The sequence below is a fragment of the Tamandua tetradactyla genome, chromosome 24 (genome assembly GCF_023851605.1).
Source record: "Tamandua tetradactyla isolate mTamTet1 chromosome 24, mTamTet1.pri, whole genome shotgun sequence".
In the NCBI taxonomy this organism is placed as follows: domain Eukaryota; kingdom Metazoa; phylum Chordata; class Mammalia; order Pilosa; family Myrmecophagidae; genus Tamandua; species Tamandua tetradactyla.
In genome coordinates, this window is record NC_135350.1 from 36777674 (window position 1) to 36799799 (window position 22126).

At 35.2% G+C, this 22126-nt stretch overlaps 1 protein-coding gene across 3 annotated transcripts in view; it reads left to right on the forward strand.

Annotated features, from left to right (window-relative positions):
* The window catches only part of SNCA (synuclein alpha), a 146487-nt gene that overhangs the window by 72787 nt on the left and 51574 nt on the right, over positions 1–22126 (forward strand). The window lies entirely within an intron of this gene.

Below are 22126 nucleotides of genomic sequence, written 5' to 3' on the forward strand. Positions count from 1 at the left end.
ATAGAGGTATTTTGCTGTGGAGCTAATAAGCAATGTGAAAATTGGAAGGGATACAGCAGTTTGGGGAGAGTGATTTGGAGCTAAAGAAAAGGAGTTTGCAGGACCTGGTGTGTGTGTGTGTGTGTGTTTGCTATTGTAGAATGAAAGGAGAGAAAAACAAGTAGACTTTTATCTTCAAACGCTTGTCTGGTGAAATCCTGGGACTTGTTTATAATTTTATGGATAAATAAATCCCTGACCACTTCATATAGAATATGAGCCACTTTGAGATATGATATAAACATAGATGTATACTGTATACTAATTCAAAACAAAGAAAAAAAGAATTTCCTAGAGAAATTTAGAAGAAGGTGGCCCAGTGATTTTTAGAGCTGGTATAATATAATAGTTCAAAACATGGGGCCTGTTAAAAGTAACAGATACAGAGAAATGGTGAGACAGTATTTTTATGTGCATCCTAGTGCACTCTTCTATGATTGTGGGAGAGACCAGAGGTTAAGAGGAAGAAAACATGTTTTCTTAACTTCCACTGATGGGTAAAAACTATAAAAACCAGTGTCGGTGTAGTACAAGTGCCACAAGTATTTGCTAGTATAGAAAAATTAGGGTTAGTTTAGTTGTTTACTGCTGATGCTAATACTGCCTTATTTCATGAGTTAGTTAATATTCTTCTGTGATGGATTGAATCACACCAGTTCCAAAAATATGTTCAAGTCCTGACCCCTGTTTGTGTGGATGTGAACACATTTTTAAATAGGATCTTCAAATCCACTACTAAGATGAGGCCAAACTGAATCATCATGAGCCTAACTCAGTATGCCATCATGAGCAGAGGAAATTGGGCACAGAGTAGGAATGAGTAGGGAACCGAAGGAGACAGACGGCCATGTGAGAGAGGCAGAGACTGAGCTACGGGCTGCTGATGAGCCACCAGAATGCTACTGACTTCAGAGAAAGCACGGTCCTGCTGACACCTTGATTTTGGATTCTAGCTCCCCAGATTGTGAGAAAATACATTCCTGCTGTTTAATCCAAGCAGTCTACGGTATCTGTTAGAGCAGCCTGGGCAAACTAAAATAATCATTCATCTTAACGGCAAACTGGATTTCAGCATGAAGTGGAAGGCAAAATATTAAAAACTTATTATTCCTAAAAGAGATTTTGTTTCTCTTTTAAGAATGACATATTAATGCCCCTCAAAGACATCTACTTCCTAATTCCTGGAACCTGTGATTATGTATGTTATAGCAAGGAATGTTAAGGTTGCAGACGTAATTCAGGTAAATCAGCTGACTCGAGATGGGGCTCTTATCCTGGGTTATGCAGATGGGCCAGTGTAATCCCAAGGAACCTTATAAGAGAAAGAGGGAGGCGTGCGAGTCAGTGTAGGAGTGATGCGGTGTGAGAAAGACTCATTGCTGACTTTATAGATGGAAAGGAACCATGGGTCAAGGAAAGCGGGCAGGCTCAGGAGGCTGGAATAGGCAAGGACTGGTTCTACCCAAGAGCCTCCAGAAAGGAACCAGCCCTGCTGACAAGTTGATTTTAATCTGGTTAGATCCATGTTAGAACTGACCTCCAGAACTGTGAGATAATGCATTTGTGTTTTTTTAAGCAATTAAGCTTGAGGTTATTTATTATAGCAGCAATAGACAACTAATAGAACAGGAAACTAATACAGTTGGCTTAAAAATTATACAATAAAAAAAAATTATACAAGAAAACCGAGTAGGCATAATACTGAAAAGAATATAAGAATTTTCTTGCCAAACTTGGAATTAAAAAATTTATTGTTCCTTTTAAAACAGTGCTTTCAATTATGTATCTCTTTTCCCTTCATTAGAATATAAGCATTATTTGAAGAATTGTGAAAACAGAATGAATTATATTAATTTAAAATGTTAAGTTAATGTTATTAGAAGCAAAACAGAAAGAACATGCCATACAGAAAGTCTGTCCCAGGGATCTTTGTTTTAGGCACTTAAACAGGTGTTCCTTGAATTCATATCAAGATTATTATAACATAAGACTATAAGAGAAAATTCCAAGGGGAACATATTTTATTTCATGAAAATATGAAATAAATAGATAGACCAATAAGCATGATGTATTTTGAACTTTGAGCCATAGTTATTGTATTTTAAATTTAGGGGATTATAAAATAAAGATGGTATTAAATTAATTCCTAATTTAAAACACAGCTAAGATGTGGAACAGTTTGTTCACTATTAAAGGAAAAATGGACATTAAAGAAATTCAGCTACATAGTTTCTGTGAGGCTGAAAGATACTTCATAATTCTTAAGTTGTTCTAATTATACATTAAAGGAAAATGTTTCACTTTATTGTCATTCAACAACCTAGGAAGAAGAAACAGAATTTATACAATGTGATACAAAAGTTGAATATTGGCATTAAGTGTAGTAAAAGGGAAATATATCTTTTATTAATGTCTATTGTAACTTTTAGAGATAAAGTTACATGTCCTTTTACTTTTTGTAAAGAATAAATTGAAGGCTAAATCTAAGGAAAGACTAAGGTTTTTAAGAGATCACTATTCTATAAGTTTAATATTTTGCTTATAACGTTTGTGTTCTATCTTCTACCAAGCCTAAGCTTAAAAGACAATAGCAACAACAGAAAAGCTTTACCAGCTTAGACTTTAAAGTGGAAGGAACCAATTAAATAGGTTGAATATATCACATTTTATTCTTTGTCTTTTTCTTTTTAATGTAGAAATGGTTATTGTATTTCTGTTTATACGGATTTAGTTTCTCTTGAAATCAAAGAAGTGTCAATATTTCACTCTCCCTGTTTTAGTTTCCTAGGTGGTTTAAGCAAATACAATGAAATAGGTTGGCTTAAGCAATGGGAATTTATTAGCTTATGGTTGTAAGGCTAAAAGAAGCCCAGATCCAGGCATCATCAAACTGATGCTTTCTTTCCAAAGACTGTGGCATTCTGGGGCAGGATGCTGGCAATCCTTGGCTCCTCTGTCCTGTGGCAAGGCATATTGTGGCATCTCTCAATCTCTTCATTCTCTTCTGAGTTCTGTTTCAACTTCTTGCTTCCTGTGGTGTTCTCTCTCTCTCTTTCTGAATTTCATTCTGCTTATAAAAGATTAAGACCCATCTTGATTGAGGTGGGTCTTACCTTAACTGAAGCAGTCTCATCTAAAGGTCTGCTCCTGATGGGTTTGAACCCATATGAATGCAGAAATGGATTAAAGTTAAGAATATGTTTTTCTGGAGTACATATAGCTTTAAACCAACACACTCCCCCATATATTTGTTTTCTTTTTTAAATTAAAAAATTCTGTACATTTTAAGCCTTAATTCCCTATTCCCTAACGTACATCATCCCCTGGTAACCTGTATTCTAGATTCTGACTGCATTCTAAATTCTAGAATGTTTGCTTATTCTAATATTTCACATGAGTGTTGTGATACAATTTTTGCCCTTCTGTTTCTGACTTATTTCACTAAACATGATGACTTCAAGTTTCATCCATGTTGTTGCATGTATCAGAACTTCATTTTCATTCCTTTTTACAACTGAATAATATTCCATTGTAGATATATACCACATTTTAACTTTCATCAATTGGTTAAATGGATCGCTTTCAACATTTTGCAATTGTGAATAATGTCACTATGAATTTTGGTGTGCAAATACCTGTTTGAGTCTCTGCCTTCAATATTTTTGGGTTTACACCTAGAATTGGGATTGCTGGGTCATATGGTAATTCTATACTTAACTTTCTAGAGAATTGCCAAACTGTCTTCTGCAGGTGCTATACTATTTTACATTGCCAGCAGAAATGAATGAGCGTTCCTATTTCTCTACATCCTCTCCAACACTTGTAATTTTCTGTTTTTTTAATAGTAATATTCTAGTGAGTATGAAATATCTCATTGTAGTTTTGATTTGCATTTCCTTAATGCTAATGGTGTTGTGGTAGTCAGATTCAGTTGTCAACTTGGCCAGGTGAAGGCACCTAGTTCTGTTGCTGTGAACATGAGCCAATGGTATGTGAACCTCATCAGTTGCTGATTACATCTGCAGTCGGCTAGGAGGCATGCCTGCTGCAATGAATGATGTTTGAATTTGGCTGGTGCTTAAATGAGACAGCAAAATGTAGCACAGCCGGAGCAGCTCGGCATATATCATTTCAGCACTCGCAGCTCAGCCCAGGCCTTTGGAGATGCAGAAAGGAATCACCCTGGGGATAGTCGTTGGAACCCAGAGGCCTGAAGAGAAGGCCAGCAGAGATTACCCTGAGTCTTCCCACATAGGAAAGAACCTCAAATGAAAGTTAGCTGCTTTTCCTCTGAAGAACTAACAAAATAAATCCCCTTTTATTAAAAGCCAATCCATCTCTGGTGTGGTGCATTCGGCAGCTAGCAAACTAGAACAGGTGTCAAACAACATTTCATGTTCTTTTTGGCCATTTGTATATCTTAGAAGAAATATGTATTCAGGTCTTTTGTCCATTTTCTAATTGGGTTGTTTTTCTTTTCAACTGTGGTTGAGTTGAAGGATTTCTTTAGATTTTCTGGAAACTAAACACGTATTAGATATGCGGTTTCCAAATATTTTCTCCTGTTGTGTGGGTTGTCATGATAAAGTCCTTAGAAGCGCAAAAATTTTTATTTTGATGAGGTCCCATTTTATGTGTTTCCCTTTATTTCTTGCACTTTGATTTCAAAGTCTAAGATACCATTGGCTAACATAGGTCTTGAAGATGCTTCCCTACATTTTCTTCTAAGAGTTTAATAGCTTTGGTTCTTTTATTTAGGTCTGTGGTCCATTTTAAGTTTTTGTATGTGGTTTGAAATAGGAGTCCATTTTCATTATTTTGCAAATAGAAATCCAGTTTCCCCAGCACCATTTTGAAGAGATCCCACTGTTGCCTGCCATAAGAGTGGGGGCTGGGCAATCGCTCTGTGCAGTGAGAGCAATTTACTGATATTCACTATAATTTAGCAGTCTCTTCCTTCTGCTTTTGTCTGAAGGCTGCACAGTGTTCTACTAGGCTCCAAGGTTTTGAAGTAGTTTTTTCAGAACAATCCCTGCCTCTTTGTTTACTGGTGAGGGTCTGATTCCTGGAGATTCCTACTCTTCCAGCTTCCCACACTCCCTCCCTCTTGACAATGATTTGCAATAGGATCTCAGTAGCTCAAGAAAAATTGGGCTCTGAAACTTCGTTAAAAATTATTTGGCTGTGGGCCTGTTGCTCAGGGAAGAAATGACTAATACTGCACATATTGTCAGAGCCAAATGCCAAATTGTTTGTGCTTAGTATCACAGAACCAGGCGTATGCTTCAATATGAATCTATAAACCAGACACCAGAAACTTTCTGATTCTGGCTACAGAATTCTGTTCATCACTGACAACATGAAGAGGTGCAGAATTGTACTAAAAAATGGCTCCTCTTAACTTTCAGAATAAAGGTCCTTTGGTTTTGTCATTTATCATTCTGACCTTCTTTATGTTTCATAATTGTAAGGTGATTATTTCATAAAGAAGCACTGTATGTGTGTGTATGCATAGGTGTATGCATGTATTTTTTAAAACACTGGGATATTTAGGAAAGTAGTACACACTTTGTAATGTAAAAGAGATAGGAACAAAAGGAACTTAAAGCATTTCTTTCACTACACATTGTGACTTTGGAGTCAGTATTGAAGAAATTTTCTGCTATTAAACACTCAATTTAGTCACAGTAGCTGTTACTGAGGCAAGTCAGCAATTCCACCCAGATAAAAATGAATTGTGAATATGTTTCTATGTTTCTGAGCAAATATTATATATATATATGTATATATATATCCATCCATATGCATGTTTATATACACACGTATACATCAGTATTAGTATGAGGTCAGAGAGAGACAGAGGGAGAGAAAAAGGGAGGAGAGGAGGAGGAGAAGCATGAGTAAAGAAAGAAGAGGAGGAGGAAATATAAACATACCTAAACTGTTGACCTTTATCAATTTTTATAGCTATGATTTTTTATTTTTAATTGAAATAACTTTTTTTAAAGCCATTGCTTTAAATATTTAGTTACCTAAAGTCCACACAATATCAAGTATATTTTTCAATCAATGGACTACCATTTTTTTAAGGTCATCTCAGTACCTACGATTTGTTTGCCTTTATTTCTTAAACTCACTACCCAATATTTTTCTGTTTAACTCTTTCAGAAAACATTAAAATGCTCATGACACCAGTGCTATCCTGTGAAAATACTGGCAATGACAAAAAATGTGTATGTTAGTTAAAGATGAAAAAAAAAAACAACTAGAGATAGAGTTACAGTTCATGGAGAAAAAGGATTTATTCTGTATTTGAAATAATTAATTTTGTCCTCTGTTTTAAACCTCATCTTTATTTCTCAATTTTAACCATCTAGAATATAATTTATACACCTAAGGATAACTGATACAGCAGCAATGGTCATCGTGAATGTGGTACCTACAAAATAATTAAATGAATTGCAATAAATTCTCATCCCATTGAAAAATAGTCTCACACTTATTTTTCTTTTTCTCAGATTTTGTTAAAGGAATAACCAACAAGAATTGTAGTTCAGTGAATGCTTAGTATATCAAGATTCTTACCCAGCAGGCATTAGTCATTGAAATAAGCATTTTCCACCTCGGCTCCATGCTCCTCTGTGGAAGTGATAGCATGAGCCATCTGCTTCCTTGACCCTGGGCAGTTCCTAGAATGGCAGGTCCTCCCCACCACACACACCCCTCTGTGACTCAGGGAGATCCCAAGAGGCAGAGAATTCGTGTCTGGGACCACGCCTTTCCTATCAGGGATTAGCAATGTCACACATTCCAGTAAGGAAGTCCTTGAACATCTTCAGAGCCAACGGGATCACACGATTTGTAAAAGCCTGAATTTGCCATCTACCATTGGCTAGGCCCTGTAATTGCACTTCATTATGCTCAAACATGGAACAAGAAAAAGTTCTTCAAATTAATCCCTGCCTCCTCCATGTTATTTCCGCTCCTTGGATGCTCATCTATTGCTGCTGTCTTAATGTCTCAATGTATTTGTTACTCCCCGTGGGCTTCAGGATCCTCTAGGCAAGGGATTTAACATCTTATTCTTCCCTTCATTTGCAGTCCCTTTCTCTATGTTAGTCATATACCATGTACTTGGTCACACAGAGTTGAATAAGAATATCTGCAAGAGACAGAATTGGCATTATTGGGGGAGATGTTATTAGACAGAGGAAAGAAAGGCTATCCAGGGTAACTCTTCAGAGAAGTAAATAAAATCTCTGCATCTCTTATTTAGTTGTCCTTAAATTAGCTATTTATCCAAATATGTAACTTAATGCTATTATTTTCTTATGTCCAACACCCAATAATAAGATATACTGCCAATTTAATAATATTTTTGAAAGAGTTTGTCAGGGAGGGAATATGCAAACTAATTTTATGAAGTATCTGAATTTCAGAAACATATGTGTGTGTGTGTATGTATATGAAAATGTGGGTCCTTAACTGCAGAAATGCAGTATTATAAACTACTGTGTTCTCTATGACTTGATAGAAAATAATTAAAGTTACACACATTTTGAGCACTTAATAAGTACTGGGTACTAGGTTATGGCTTTTACCTGGATTATCTCATTTAATCTTCATAAAAGCCTATGATACAGGTGTCATCATTATTATCGCCATTTCACAGTGAGGAATATGAGGTTTTGACAAGTCAAATAACTTGGCCAAACGTTTCATGATTAGGGTTCACACACATGTCCTACTCTAAAGCCTGTGCTTTTAACTATCACACTCCCTGCACTACTTCCCAAATTTATTTGCAATCCAAAGATTAAAAGACATGTCAGAAACATTATCACAGATACATCCACTTACAAAGGTTTATTTTCAAGTAGAGGGTTTATCTTAGTTTGTAGAATAACAAGCATGGCATAGTTTCATTCATATTTGCACATTATATAATATTGTACAAATATGTGAGTTCATAGTTACACATACGTCTGTTTTCTGTGCTTCTTCACAATGGTGAAGTATAAAGTTTTTAATTTGCACGTACTCATAAGGCCTATGACATATGAATATAAATAAATAAACACACCTACAATAGAAGGAGAAAGCATGGAAAGTATTCCAGTAAACAAAGGCCATTTATTCATTCTCAGGGGAAAATAACATAAAAAACAGACAAAGCTTCTCATACAAAGTTCATAGAAAAGACCACTTTTTAAAAGCAAGGTATTTACAATTACTTTAAAAAGTTCTGTCAAGTGTAGAGTATTTTTTTCTGATTTTCTGAGATGCCTTACATAGAATAGATAGGTTTGACATGCTTTTAATTTGCTATAATTTCTTAGGCATGTTATGCACATGTTAAAACAATGGAGAGTGAAATTAGAATAGTTTTATCTATAAAATCCTCTTACATGAAAGAAATAGAGAAATTTCTGGTCTGTTTAAGGGAGTTTTCCTGGAGTCTTGACATATGTGTTCAAGACAAGTTCAACTTCTGCTTCAAATGACAGAGCACATCTGATTCCCTACTCCTCAGTTGTCAGGCATCATGTCCCCATCTTGATATACAGAAGCTTTCATGGAGAAGAGTTAGGGTCGTTCATTTGGCTCCAGAAAGTCTTCTAAAAGAGATAAACACCCTCCACCCCCAGCCTTGAGAGTCAACTAATCCAGCTGAGGATGCCTCACTAAGTGAAAGCAACTGGTCCCTTTAAGTAGTTTAGGTTCTTATAATTTGTAGAGGTATTTTTAAGTCTAGGGTCTTAAGTCTGGTGTTATGGATTTTTGTTGCATAGGCTTGGACTTTCTGGGATTAAATGCTTCAAAAAGTTGGGTACCAGAGTTAAACAGAGTCAAAGCCAAGCCTTACAGGTGGTGCCTGTGAAATCACTAGCATAAAAGCCCTCGCTGCTTATATCTGATTTTCACTCCTCCATCAACAACTTTTCATGAAGTACCTACCGTGTGCCAATCTCTGTGCTAGCCCTGGGCTGATCTGCCCCAAATCAGAAACATATGAAATGAAAACGGAAGTCTCTTTGTCCTGTTCTCATTCAAACCCCCAGTTTTCTTTTTCAAAACATACTGTATTTTCATCCAGAAATAAGCATTTCATCCTAATGAAACTACTGTTAAGAGTTTGGGTATACCCTTTCATGTCTTTATCTGTGTGTGCACATAGACATATACTCTCAAAGATATTTTTAAAAATTCATTATTCTAAATATATTGTTTTGCAACTTGATTTGTCTCATTTTGCCTCTTAACTGGTTCTTTGCTATTGTCTTGACCTAGTTTAGCATCAGTTTATGTCTCCAGAGTACTCCCGAGTTAACCTGTCTGATGTGAAGGATGGCTTGTTATGGGATTTTATATGTGATGCCAAGACAGATGCATTTTGAAATGCGGTTTTCTATCGAAGTGGTGGAGGTAGTTATGCCGCATATTTTATTTCTGAAACTTTGTAAATCACACAATTTTAATTATATGGTGTGTATGTGCATGTATGTGTTTGTATGAGTAAGTTATAAATCTCTTTATGTTGTAAAAGCCCAACCACAATAGTCATCTGAATTTGAGCATCCGTATTATACTGAATGCTGCTTTGGTGCAAAGAGGAATTTTAATTGAAAATATAAGGAATGAATTAAATCCTGTTTTTCACAAGATATTTATTGTAAAGAACATTATTTGAAACAAGTCTGCCACTGACTGACATTAATATGCACGTAAATACATAGTCCAGCTGTTCAAACACAGCTCAGCAGCCTCAGTTTCACCATTTTCTCTCTGGTTGCTATGATCCAGATGTGTTAGGTGACTAATAAATTGTGCTTGGGAAAGCATCCTCAGAGAAATCTTAAGACTAAGAGTGGGATCAAGGGCAGGGTGAGAAGCAAAGCTCTTTTCTAGTGCACTCATAATACTAGTTGTAATTCGCTAGGGATGTAGTTGTTACCAGCTGCTACCATCTCGCCCCCATATCCAATCAACACCAGAAGCCTAGCAACTTCTCCTTCCAGATATTGTCTGGTTCTGTCTCTCCTCTATATCTCTATATGCTTCCCAATATTAACTTAGTACAAGGGCCTCCTCCACTTTCTCCTAGTCTCTTGCCCAGTTTTTCCAGAGAGAATTCTACATAAGGCAACTCTGCACATTTCTGTGATTTCCCACCCCCATGCCAAATAAAGCCCAGACTTAATGTATTCAAGGTACTCTATGGCCTACCTTTATTTTCTTCTGCAGGCTGTTTCCTGGAATTGACTTCCAATGCAGGTAAAAAAAAAAAGTGTCACAATTGCATGATAAATAAATTTGAAACTGAAGAAGCTTAATGTAAAGACTATGCAATCAAAGGTTTATAGTAATAACACAGGAGACTTTGTAGCATAATGTTTAGAAGCTTAAACTTACTGTTAGACCATTTACCAGCTGTGAGATGTTACGCAAGATGCCTTCAGCTTTACTTCCTTTCTTCATGTGTGAGATAAGAATAAAAATTACAACTAGGTCAAAAGTTTTAAATAAAGTGTTTAGCACAGTACATGGCAATTGCAAATTCAGTTGTGGTTATTATTATAAAAGAAGACTATTGGGTTTATGTTAATATAGATATAAAATAGAAGTTTGTGATTGGCCTAGAAAGACTTGGTCACAGGATGACTGAAGATGGTGATGGAAGGTTAATAAAAAATGATTGCAAATGCAAACCTGTAATAGCAGTACGAATGAAGTCATTGGTCTTCTGAGAATTGGAGTAGGGTATATATAGATCAAAAAGGCAATGCATTTTTTTTCATTTTGTTTTGTATTTTGGCTTCCTTTGACAAAACGGAAATGAGAAGTTTGAGACTAAAATTAGGGCAATGGTAGCATCTAGTTTCCACTTTTCTTTTTTTTTTTTTTTTTTTTACATGGGCAGGCACCGGGAATCGAACCCGGGTCCTTGGGCATGGCAGGCAAGCATTCTTACCTGCTGAGCCACCGTGGCCCGCCTCCACTTTTTTTAAAACCACTAATATGAGGAAACGTCAATGAGAATGCTCTACAATAAACCTAAAAGACAAGAAGCAGTCATGGGTAGCATTGTATTTCAAATAATCTTTTAATTGTTGAAATTATAGTTTAAGTTTCCAACACAAACATAAAATTTGCAACTTCAATGAAATGAGTTCCAAATTCGTGATGGTTAGCATAAAGTTTATTAAATAGTGAAACCCATGTCTTCAGAGATCAACTAGATGATTTATCAGTGTTGAAGCAATCCTTCTTCTTAGACATTTAAACATCAGAAATTTAAAATCTTACTTAAAGATGCCAGTTAATGGTGCAATATCTCTGGGTACCACATAATCCTAAAATTATTTCCAAAATTTATATGCCAGTAAAACTGAGCTCAAGGAAAGCTTATATTCTATGTGAACTTATATAGAAATGAAATATTAATGAAGTAATTTCTGTTGTGATTAGAGATAAAGGAAAACATTCACCGGTTTCTTTTTTCTATTTCCTTTTTCCTGAATAGTGGCTCTTGTTTAAAATTGCTATATGTAGTAAGGTTTGTATAAATATTCTTTAGCTAAAGTGAAAAGAAATAACATACCAGTTTCAGCACAATTTCTAATAATGACAATAACTTTAATCCTATTATAGTTTTCCATTTGATCTTACACAGTAGGCTTTTTTTAAAGTTGAACGTCTTTGGAATCCATAAATTTATTAAAATATTTATTTGAGTCACTTGATTTTTATAATCATAATTGTACTCACAGATTCTTTTTTCTTAAGATTTTTTAAATTGTGAAATATATATGCAAAAAAGAAATAAATTTCAAAGTACATCCCAACAGTTAGATATAGAACAGATTTCAGAGTTTGGTATGGGGTACTCTTCCACAATTTTAGGTTTTTCTTTCTAGCTGCTCCAAAACACTGAAGACTAAAAGAATATTAACATAATGATTCAGCAGTCATATACTCATTTGTTAAATCCTGTCTCCTCTGTTATAATTCCTCATTTTTGTTTGATCTTTCTTCCAATCTTCAGGGATATTTGGGCTTTGCCCATTCTAAATTTTTCATGTTGGAAAGGGCTATCAATAATGTGGGATAGGGGGATGGAACCAATTGATGTTCTGGAGAGGCTGGCCCCTCTGGGTTTCAGGACTTATCTGGCCTAGGTATCCATCTGGAAGTTGTAGGTTTCTGGAAAGTAATCGTAGTGCATGGAACTTTTGTAGAATCTTAGATAGAGCCCTATATGTTTTTTAGGGTTAGCAGGAGAATAGTTTTGGTTGGGGTTTGGCAAACAATGGTAATTAGCAATATCTAGCTGAAGTTTGCATAAGAGTATCCTCCAGAATCGCTTCTTGACTCTATTTAAACTCTCTCAGCCACTGACGCCTTATTTTCTTAAAATTCTTTCCCCTCTTTTTGTCAGGAAGGCATTCTCGATCCTATGGTGCCAGGGCCAGGCTCATCCCTGGAATTCATTACCCATGTTACCAGATAGACTTTCACCCCTGGATGTCATGTCCCAAGTGGTGCGGAGCGTAATGATTTTACTTGCAGAGTTGTTGGCTTAGAGAGAGAGAGGCCACATCTGAGCAACAAAAGTGGCTCTCTGGAATGACTCTTAGGCATAACTTCTCCACTACATAAATAAGCTTCACAAGAGAAAGCTACAAGATCAATGTCTTGGCCTGTTGACTTGGAAGTCCCTCATGTTTGAGAATGTATCCAGGTTTACCCTGGTGGTAAAGCTTAATACTTCTGTTATTTTTTCTCCCATGCCAATATTTTTAAATTATCTTCTTAGTAATAAAGTATCTACATACTCTTGGATGCATCCAGACATTAATTACATGCAGAATTACAAGCTCTCTTTCCCATTCTGGGCTCCATGTGTTTGGGTTATTTAAATGATCTATCTAGACAGGTTGTTATGCACAGATTCTTGTAGAAGTGGTATATATGATTTATATTGCACTAATCTATATTACATTTTATATATTATTGCACTGAGCCTAGAGTTTATACTATTATACAGAATTACCCTTGAAATGTTTTTTAAGATATTAAGAGAAAGGTCTAAAGAAAGACATAGAGTTAATTCATAAAAAAATAACATTTGAGGACTATTTTTTTTTTGCAAGGCATAAAGTTATCACTTTTATTAAGAACAGATATTTCAGATTTAGAATGTGAGACTCCAGTTCCAATAAAGTTTATTGAACAGCTGCTATGCTGATTAAACTGTCATATGAATTCCAAGGAGTGTTGCATAGTAGCTACATGCTTTGACTTTCCTGATGATTGAATTGTTTAATTCTCATTAATGGTTTTCTGAGGTTTGGGATTTCTATAGTACCTAGAATATAAAGGCATATTTATCTAAATGAAAAACAAAGAATGCAATGTAAAAAATGCACATTAAATATGAATGGCTTTGTCACTTTATTGTAGCAGAAAATGGATGTGGGAGAACTTCCAGCTGATGCTAGAACATGTAAGTGCTTTTTAGCTGGAAAATATCTCATATCAAGTTTTATATACTTTGGAGTTGAAAAAGAAATGGGTTTTATTTTTATCCACTCTCATCTCTTGATTTTTTTTGGAAGAGCTTTCTGAGGTGTAAATTTTATTGTTATAATAAGTATGAAATTACAGGTTTTCCTGCCCCACTTCCTGAATAGTAGCTATCATCTTACAGGTGCCCCTAATATCTGTCCTTTGGCTTCAAACCATGTCTAGAAGTCTATCCAACCTACTTTCCCCTCTGATTCCTAGCTACTGTGGCCACGCCATTCAGATAAGACTTCCAGTTTTCTAGTCATACAAATCATGCCGACTGGATCTTAGGGGAGAGGCTGGCTGGGCCTACCGAGGTTAATACTTTCTATCATTATATCTTTGGGAAGAAAGGCAAAGCATTTAGGTAAAGTGCTACAAGAAGAATAACCCACCAGGCAACCTACCAATTCGTTCATTTCCTTTTCTTCTCTTCAAACAGCCCATCCTGAACCTGAAGCTGACAGAGATCAAAGTCAAGTTTATAAAGCTTGTGGTTCTTAGCAAACCACTACCTTTACTGGCAAAAAAAAAAAAAAAGCTTTTGGGATCTTTAAACTATTTCCTAACTATTGCTGGTAGATTATACTTAACATGTTTTATTTATAGCAATAGGTATAATGATACCAAAACATTAGCAAATAAATAAGGTGAAAAGGTAAATTAAAGGGAAGATGTATGAAACTATAGCTAATGAAAATGGTGATGGAAGACAAGTATAAAAATATGCTGTCATAGAAAAGAGGGCTTGTATTATAGATGAAAACATTTTGAAAATAAAAGCAGTTTTAAAAAATGAGTTCAGTCACAGGTCTGGAAACATATGAATAAATGTGTCGGTATTTCATATTGCTTCCTCTATGTGGACATAACCTTTGCCTTTTTCCTATCATAAAATACATGCCAAAGTAAATCATGTATATTTTTCTAAACATATTTCTATGTGGGGTTCACAAAAGAGGGATTCATGATTAGGTTTTTCTGACTCTGTGAGAAAACATAAGGCATCTCAGTTAATTCAGCATCATTTATTTCCAGGGGCTCTAAATGGAGAGCACCCATTTCCGGTTTGAGTTATTCCAAAGTCCACAAAAACAGAACCAATGTGAAATTACAGTGAGAATGCAATTGTAGGCTATTGAAGCATTTACTTACTTGTTTGTGATTATACAGACACAATTATAGATACATGGGGTGATGTGTGCCTAACAATTCTGTTACAGGGACTTTTTAACATAGTATATCATAAAAAGACTAGATGTCAAGCAGGTTAGGTGATAGATTAGATGGCAGAAAGGAATTGAATCTTAGACAGTGTACTCGAGCATCCCCTGTTTTCCACCAGTCTGTTTCATGCATTGCTCACATATGCTGAATCCATTTTGAACCCATTCTTTTTCCGGGATGAATTTTGTCTTCTCATATGGTGTAGTACTAGTGCACAGAACAGTATTGAGCAGTGGTTATTTTGCATGGCTTCCCAGACATCTCTATCATAACTGTCATCTTTGAGTGTTTTAAAAATCTTCTTAAAATAAACCAAAAACCACCCATGGTGAGGCCCAGGTAGATAACATTTCAAAGGGGTTTTTCTTGAGCTTACTTTGTAGTTTTTAGATAATGTCGACCAGACTGTTGACAAACCTGTCACTGAACAGAAATCAGAATACCAGAGCCATTTGCCAAATGCGATCATTTTAAATAAGAGCACTGGCATGCCAGTTGAGTGTCTGACACATTTGAGAGAATCTTAATCCCTGCAGATTTATAGGAATACCCAGCTATTATTGAGCCATCTCCTTGTAGATGACTCACGAAATGTCTGTTTTTACATCAGATAATTGCTTACCAGTTTTATCTCTCTTGCTCCCCATTACACACTCACACATACACACACACACACATATACACACACACTTCTTCCAAGATGAAAAAGAAAGACTTCAGTTTCTGACTGTGTAATTGTTAATATCGCAGAGGGAATCTGCTCATCATCTGTTAGTCACACTGGCAGAGTTTCAGATTTAAAGATACCGAAAATAGTGCATAAATTAGGAGAATAACAGTTTCTGAAAGATGTTTTATCAATGTTTTAAATTACCTAGGATTTATTTTTACCTTATGTTTTATAACATTTGACAATAGAATTGACAAATTGAATTTTGAATTCAACTGTTTAAACTAAATCTCATAATAACCTCCAAATGTTGACTTTTCAAATCTTGCAGGCCTCCCACAAACATTTTGACTATATTAGGAACCAGGGTCAACTCCAACAAAATCCCTGTCAGAGTTCATTGAGTTAAAACATAGACTTTATTTTAAAGGTCATTTCAAGTCAAAGCCATCAATTATGTATGAAGCACACCTTGAAAAGAGACACAAAATAGTAAATTCCAAAGTCCTTCAGCACCTACAAATGCCTATTATCATTGTCGTTTGGAAATGGCATTTTTGTCCTGATACATTGCATCTCTGAAATAAACATGTATATTTTAACATTCTCATTCCATCCAAAATGCCTTATGTAGAAGTATTGCTGAAAGTGTATATACTTGTGCTTAAGAGACTAAGAGTGAAAAGAAGTAAACGATGGCAAACAACAGTGTAAATGTGTGTGGAGTGTTTAAGGACTATAGATTGGAATTGTTCCAATAAAAAAATATATTTGTCCAGTCCAGTATACCTTCACCTCAAGTTAAAGAACCTTTGCTGGTTGTATTCACCTCTCTTTATTCTATATGCAGAAGCTATATTTCTGGCCACCTTCATAATTGGTGCCAAAAAGATATTTGGAGAATAAATGACTAACAATGAGAAGAAATGTCTCTACAAAAGCAACCTTTATTTGAGTCTAATTTACTACCTTGACCTGTCCCTAAGGGTAGGATGACAGTAGCAATTTGTTGAATAAACAATTATGTTTATTATAATGAACATTAGAAGGCATATAAATTCAAGTAATGCATAAAATGCCCATCTCACTTTATTATTTCTTGGGTTATCAGATTATTCATTGCATTCATTTAAATGCAATTATTTCATTTAATTTTCTGCTTCTTCATTACTGAACATCAAGATAATACAGATCAAAAAGGGAGGGCATTGGAAATGTTAGACAACTATGCTCAAAATGAAAATAAGTGCATCACTTGTAAATTTACTTATTTTTATATTGTATGGCATCTTGGAGTTTTTAGATATATTATACTTACTAGTCTAGGTTTACTATCTAACTTAGTACTGGGTAATTTGAAAAATATAATTGATTTTAATTTTCTTTGGAATGTCACATTTTAAAACGGGCAGGTGATACTGTATTCCACATTCATGTTGCACATTAATAATTTTAGTAATTTTGCAATCTAGAAACTATTTTTACTCTTTAGGAGTATATGCAATATATGGGTAAGGCTTTCAACTTTCCCTGAACTCTAAAAAACTTTACTTCTTTTCATCTCTCCAAATTCTGAAGGACTATATTTTATCTTAAAGTCTCATGAAGCAGTTAGGAGAATATTTAAACTTAAATTCTTTTCATGTCCTTATTTATGGATAAATTCATACTGTATGATTCTTAGTCTCTGCAGATTTATACAAATGCTCATCTATTATTGAGCCATTCTTCATTGATGATTTATTAAATGCCTGTTTTTCTATCAGATAATTGCTCATATATGTATGTAAGATTTCACAGTTTGTGTATTGATATGAGATTTCTATTTTTAAAAACACACTTGATGATTTATAATTATGTAAACTATTTAGGTATCCACACTTTTACAATGATTTTAATAATCACAGAAAAGCTTAGCCAGTGGTCATTTAGAGTATATATTGTGGAGCTGCTTTAATTTAATTTACAAATTTCCAAAAAAAAGTAGTGTATTTGTCTTATTTAGTAGAACTGATGAAATAAAATAAATATATGCTGTTATTTTATATTAATTACATTTCAAACAAACATTTAAAATCTTCCAGTTAATTTATTTTGCATTTGTATATTTGTGCCTTCTCCCCTTCCCCCGAAAATAGATGACTTTTTAGTGCCGCTGTGTAATTTTTAACCTGGGTCTACTAGTAGTGCATTTTTTTTAAGTTTATGTTTGAAACTATAAATTGAAGTTGCCCAAATTCCAATCGGAGTTTAAATGGATGGCTGAACCTTATTACTTGAAATCTCCCACTGTTATGCAGGATAGCCACAAAAGAGAAAACACAAAACAAGTCTGATTTACTCCAAGTGCCATAAATGTTTTCATAGTTGTATTGGAATCTGGAAACTGAGCTGTCCACAGATGATGCCTCTTCCTTTGAATTTCATCATTATCTCTTTTACGAATTAATTACAGCCTAAGATGTAATATTAGCACTTGATGGAACCTTACAGAGCCTTGACATTTTAATATTATCAGTGAATGAAAATGCTAGGAGAAATGAAAATTGTGATTATTTTCAGGAATACCAACAAGATTTCAGTTACATTTTTAAGGTTTAGAAATATTTACCGTTCATTATAAAATGTGTTAAAGGTGATTTAAATAAAAATTATTATGTTTTAACTTGTCTCCAGATTATAAAATAAATGTTCACTTATCTGTTTAAATGGTAATCCTAGTGATTAAAAAAGTAATTTTCCCATTATATATCTCAGTTAAAAATAATCTTTATTATCAGTTTTAGAACATGTATAGCATTTCTTCATTGACTGAAAAGATGTTTCAGTTTAGGAAAATTTTTTTCAAAATGTGTACCCAACCTCTGTTCAATTGTGTCCATGGTCTGAGCTCAGGACATTTCATTTGACATGCAAAATATCTAGCCACGGGCCCCAAAGTGTACTGTATCCATTTGACTCTCATATGTCTCCTTTTGAATCAATAGGTGACTGTTGGGAGAGACAGGAGATACTTCTTGATAGTCCACCAGCATTATAAGAAAAAAACAGATACAGAAAGCACATGGCTGCTGACAGCATTAATGCATGTGAGCGACAGCATATTCATATTGTCAAATTAGATGCCATTGTTCATGGTTGAAAGCCTAATTACAGTAAGGTTCATGCTGTGCTAAAATAAAGCTAGTTAGAAAACAGACTACATTCCCTAAAGGCATCACATCTGACTAATGACTGACCTTAAATTTGGGAGGAACTTTTATCCTCACTTCTTTTTCTATTTAAAAGGTGACCAGTCTGTATTAAGTAAGGGAAAGCAGGACATGAGTGCATGACAAGACACTTGGGATTGATTTGTGGCTTTTAATGATTTCTAGAGGCTGTTATCTGATTTGGTTTAGAGTCAGATCCATAACTGCTGCTAATCCTGACAGTTACACTCCTAGTGGCCATTTACTTAACCAATATCCTTGGACCTCAAACAGCCTGAGGACAAATGTGATTGTGCCCCATTACAGGACTCCATCTGAGGACAATCACCTCCCTTCACTCCCTCTCCAGTGATTTATTAAATCATTCCAGGGGTATCTCACATGTGCTCAAGAACAAAACTTCTCACTTCCATGCGCTTTGCTCTCCTTTTAGAAATCAAGTTGTTTCAGAGAGGGGCCATGCCCCTGCCATTCCTGCCAATGACCTTGCTTCCTGTGCCCTGATAATTGCAATTACCCTAATCAAAACAGCACCTTTATCTTTCACTGCAGTGCTTTCTGTCTGAGGACATTAGATCTGATCTCAGGAGCTGGACGTGGAACAGCCACAGTTTCTCCTTTTGCACCTCTACATTAGCACTTCCTTTGTTCTTAGACTCCAGCCCCATTTTTTCCCCAAGCCAAATATCATGAAATTGCTGCATAGAGAACATGCAATGGGAAGGAAAACCCAATAGCCATTTGGACTCTGCAGACAGGCCGACTTCCTCCAGGAAGGTTTCGTTTAAACTGAAATCAGAAGGATGAAATGGGCCAGCCATTTGATGAGAGGCCAAGTTTGGGACGGCGGTGATGGCTGGAGGGGAATGAAGTATTCAAGGCAGAACAAACTCAAGGGAAGGCCGTGAGGATGAGAGAATCTGGTCTTTTTAATGACTTAAAAGAGGGTAGAGAAGCTAGAATATAATGAGTGTAGGAGAGAAGGGAGGAGATAGAGGCTGGAGATACAGACAAAAAAACAGGTTTTGAAGGCATTTGTTTTCATAGATTCTTCGAAAAGCAAGGAATCTTGAATTTAAGTTACTAGGTGAGGCTCTCAGAGTAGAGAGGCTTTAAATCTGACTATTTTGCAAACTTTTATTTATAACTGAGCTATATAAAACTATTTATATTATACCTAAAACGAATCCATTCTTTTTATGCCTTTATAAATATGCCCCTGCCTGTAAAATCACAACCATCCTTTTGTTGAAGGTGCTCAAATCCTCAGAGCCTGCTGTGACAGTAGGTGCTTAGGCACAACTGCTCTTTTTATGTAAGCCTCTTAAAATAACAGATCATTGCCACAAATACAGGAGACAGAAAGATATTTCATTGTTTTACTTTTACCATAAATTCCCATTTCGTTTGACTTTGAGTAACAAGATCCTATTACTGTTTGAGTTATGTCCCCTTCCAAGGCATGTTTAAGTCCTGAATTCTGGTCCTGTGGAAGTGACCTTATTTGGAAATAGGGTTTTTGATGATTTTATTAGCCAAGATGAGGCCAAACTGGATTAGGGTGTCCTTATAAGACAAGGTGAATTAGACACAGATAGGCAGACAGAAAGGAGAGATTCCATGTGAAGGCTGAGGCAGAGAGTGCTGTGAATTGCTAGCCACTGCCAGAAGTGGGAGAGAGGATGGAACAGATTCTTTGCTATAGATTTCAAAGAAAGGAAGGCCCTGCTGATACCTTAATTTTGAACTTCTGTCCCCCAAACCTATAAGGCAGTAAGATTCTATTATTTTAAACCACTCAGTTTGCATACATTGTTTTTATGGCAGGTCTAGGAAATTAAGACAAGTCCAGCATTTTGTTTTGTTTTGTTTTCTGTTCTCTATCTCCCTCCCCTTCTGTAAGTTTTATACTGATTCTCAAAGGAATATTCTAGTATCGGATGCTATTGTCTGTGTTTCTTCCTGGAACAAGTGTTAATTAATCTCTTTGGGTTCTACGTAGACTGGTGGTGGTGGGGGGTGGCTAGTAATAATTGTCTAGGGAGTTAACTACATCGCGATAGGAAAGGGGACTGGTGCTGGGTATGAAAAGCTTTTGAGAAAGGAAACACAGCAGCACTTCCCTCAGGACTTCTGCTTTGGTTGGAATCCTTCGTTGGTTGAATTCACCTGACTTTTATCCTTCTAAGAGCACGTGGTCGGACAGGTAGCCATTGTTTTTGTTCTACTTTTTGCAAACTTAAGTGCAAAATCCAGCAAAGGTGCTTGGAATAAGATATATGCATTCTCTGAAACCACCAAAATATGTTATACATTCCAGATAAAAAGAGAAAAAACAAGAGACAATATCATTTATAAAAATAATTCATAGCACCATCTTATGGGATGTGTGTTAAAAAAAGAAAAATCCACCTAATCTTCTGGTTATTGTGCTCCTTCTAAGGAGTCATCATATTAAGCTTTGCTTGAATACTGTTTATTTACCTTTGTTTATGCATGTTTTCAAAGACGTTTACTTACTCAATTTACGTAGGCTAAAAAAAATGAGTCTAAAATATTTTCTGAGTTGCTAAAAATCTAAAATTGTATAGAATTTTGGACCTGTTAAACTGGCAAAAATGTTTCAAAGGAGAATTTAAGAAATAAAGATTTATAGAAACAGTATGTCAAAGGAATTCTTAAATGAATGCCTAATAGACACAAAACTGTTTACTCTTTTACTTGAAAAACTGTAACCTTTGGAGTTATGTTTTCTGCAGGACTGAAATCTACCAGTTAACATATAACTCTGGATGTCTGGGCTCTAATCAAATAGTAAACAGCAAAATCAAACTCAGGTGATTTCCCTTAGATAATGTGATAATCCTTGCATGAGACTGTTAAATAATTTTTAAAGAACTGTAGTCATCCTCTTCTTTTATTCTCATGTTTTGAATGATATTTCTTATGCTTGCTACGAAATTTTTAAGTGCTAACAAATGGATAAATCACAAGGCCCCAAACCATCTCCAAGAAACCATTCTACTCTACGATCATATATATATATATATAATCTATGTGTATAAATATATATATAAAGTATATAGACATATTTTGCGTAAATGTATATTTTTGACTAAACTAAATGTGCTGGGAGTTCGACTCATAACCGACTTTGGAGGAGATGGGATGCTGTAGGACAGAATGGTAGAAGAAAACATTATCATCACAACCACTTGCATTTCTATTCAGTCTTTTATCTTTTTCTAAATCCTTTACAAAAGTCTGTTAAATGGGAGTTTTTGGAAATGTGGCAATATTTAAAAGTCAAAGCTAGAGGGAACTGGAACTTATGAACAGCTATTAAATGGGTAAAGGGTTTTTTTTCCCCTATGTGAATTTCAGCATTTCTTGTACTTATATTTAAATC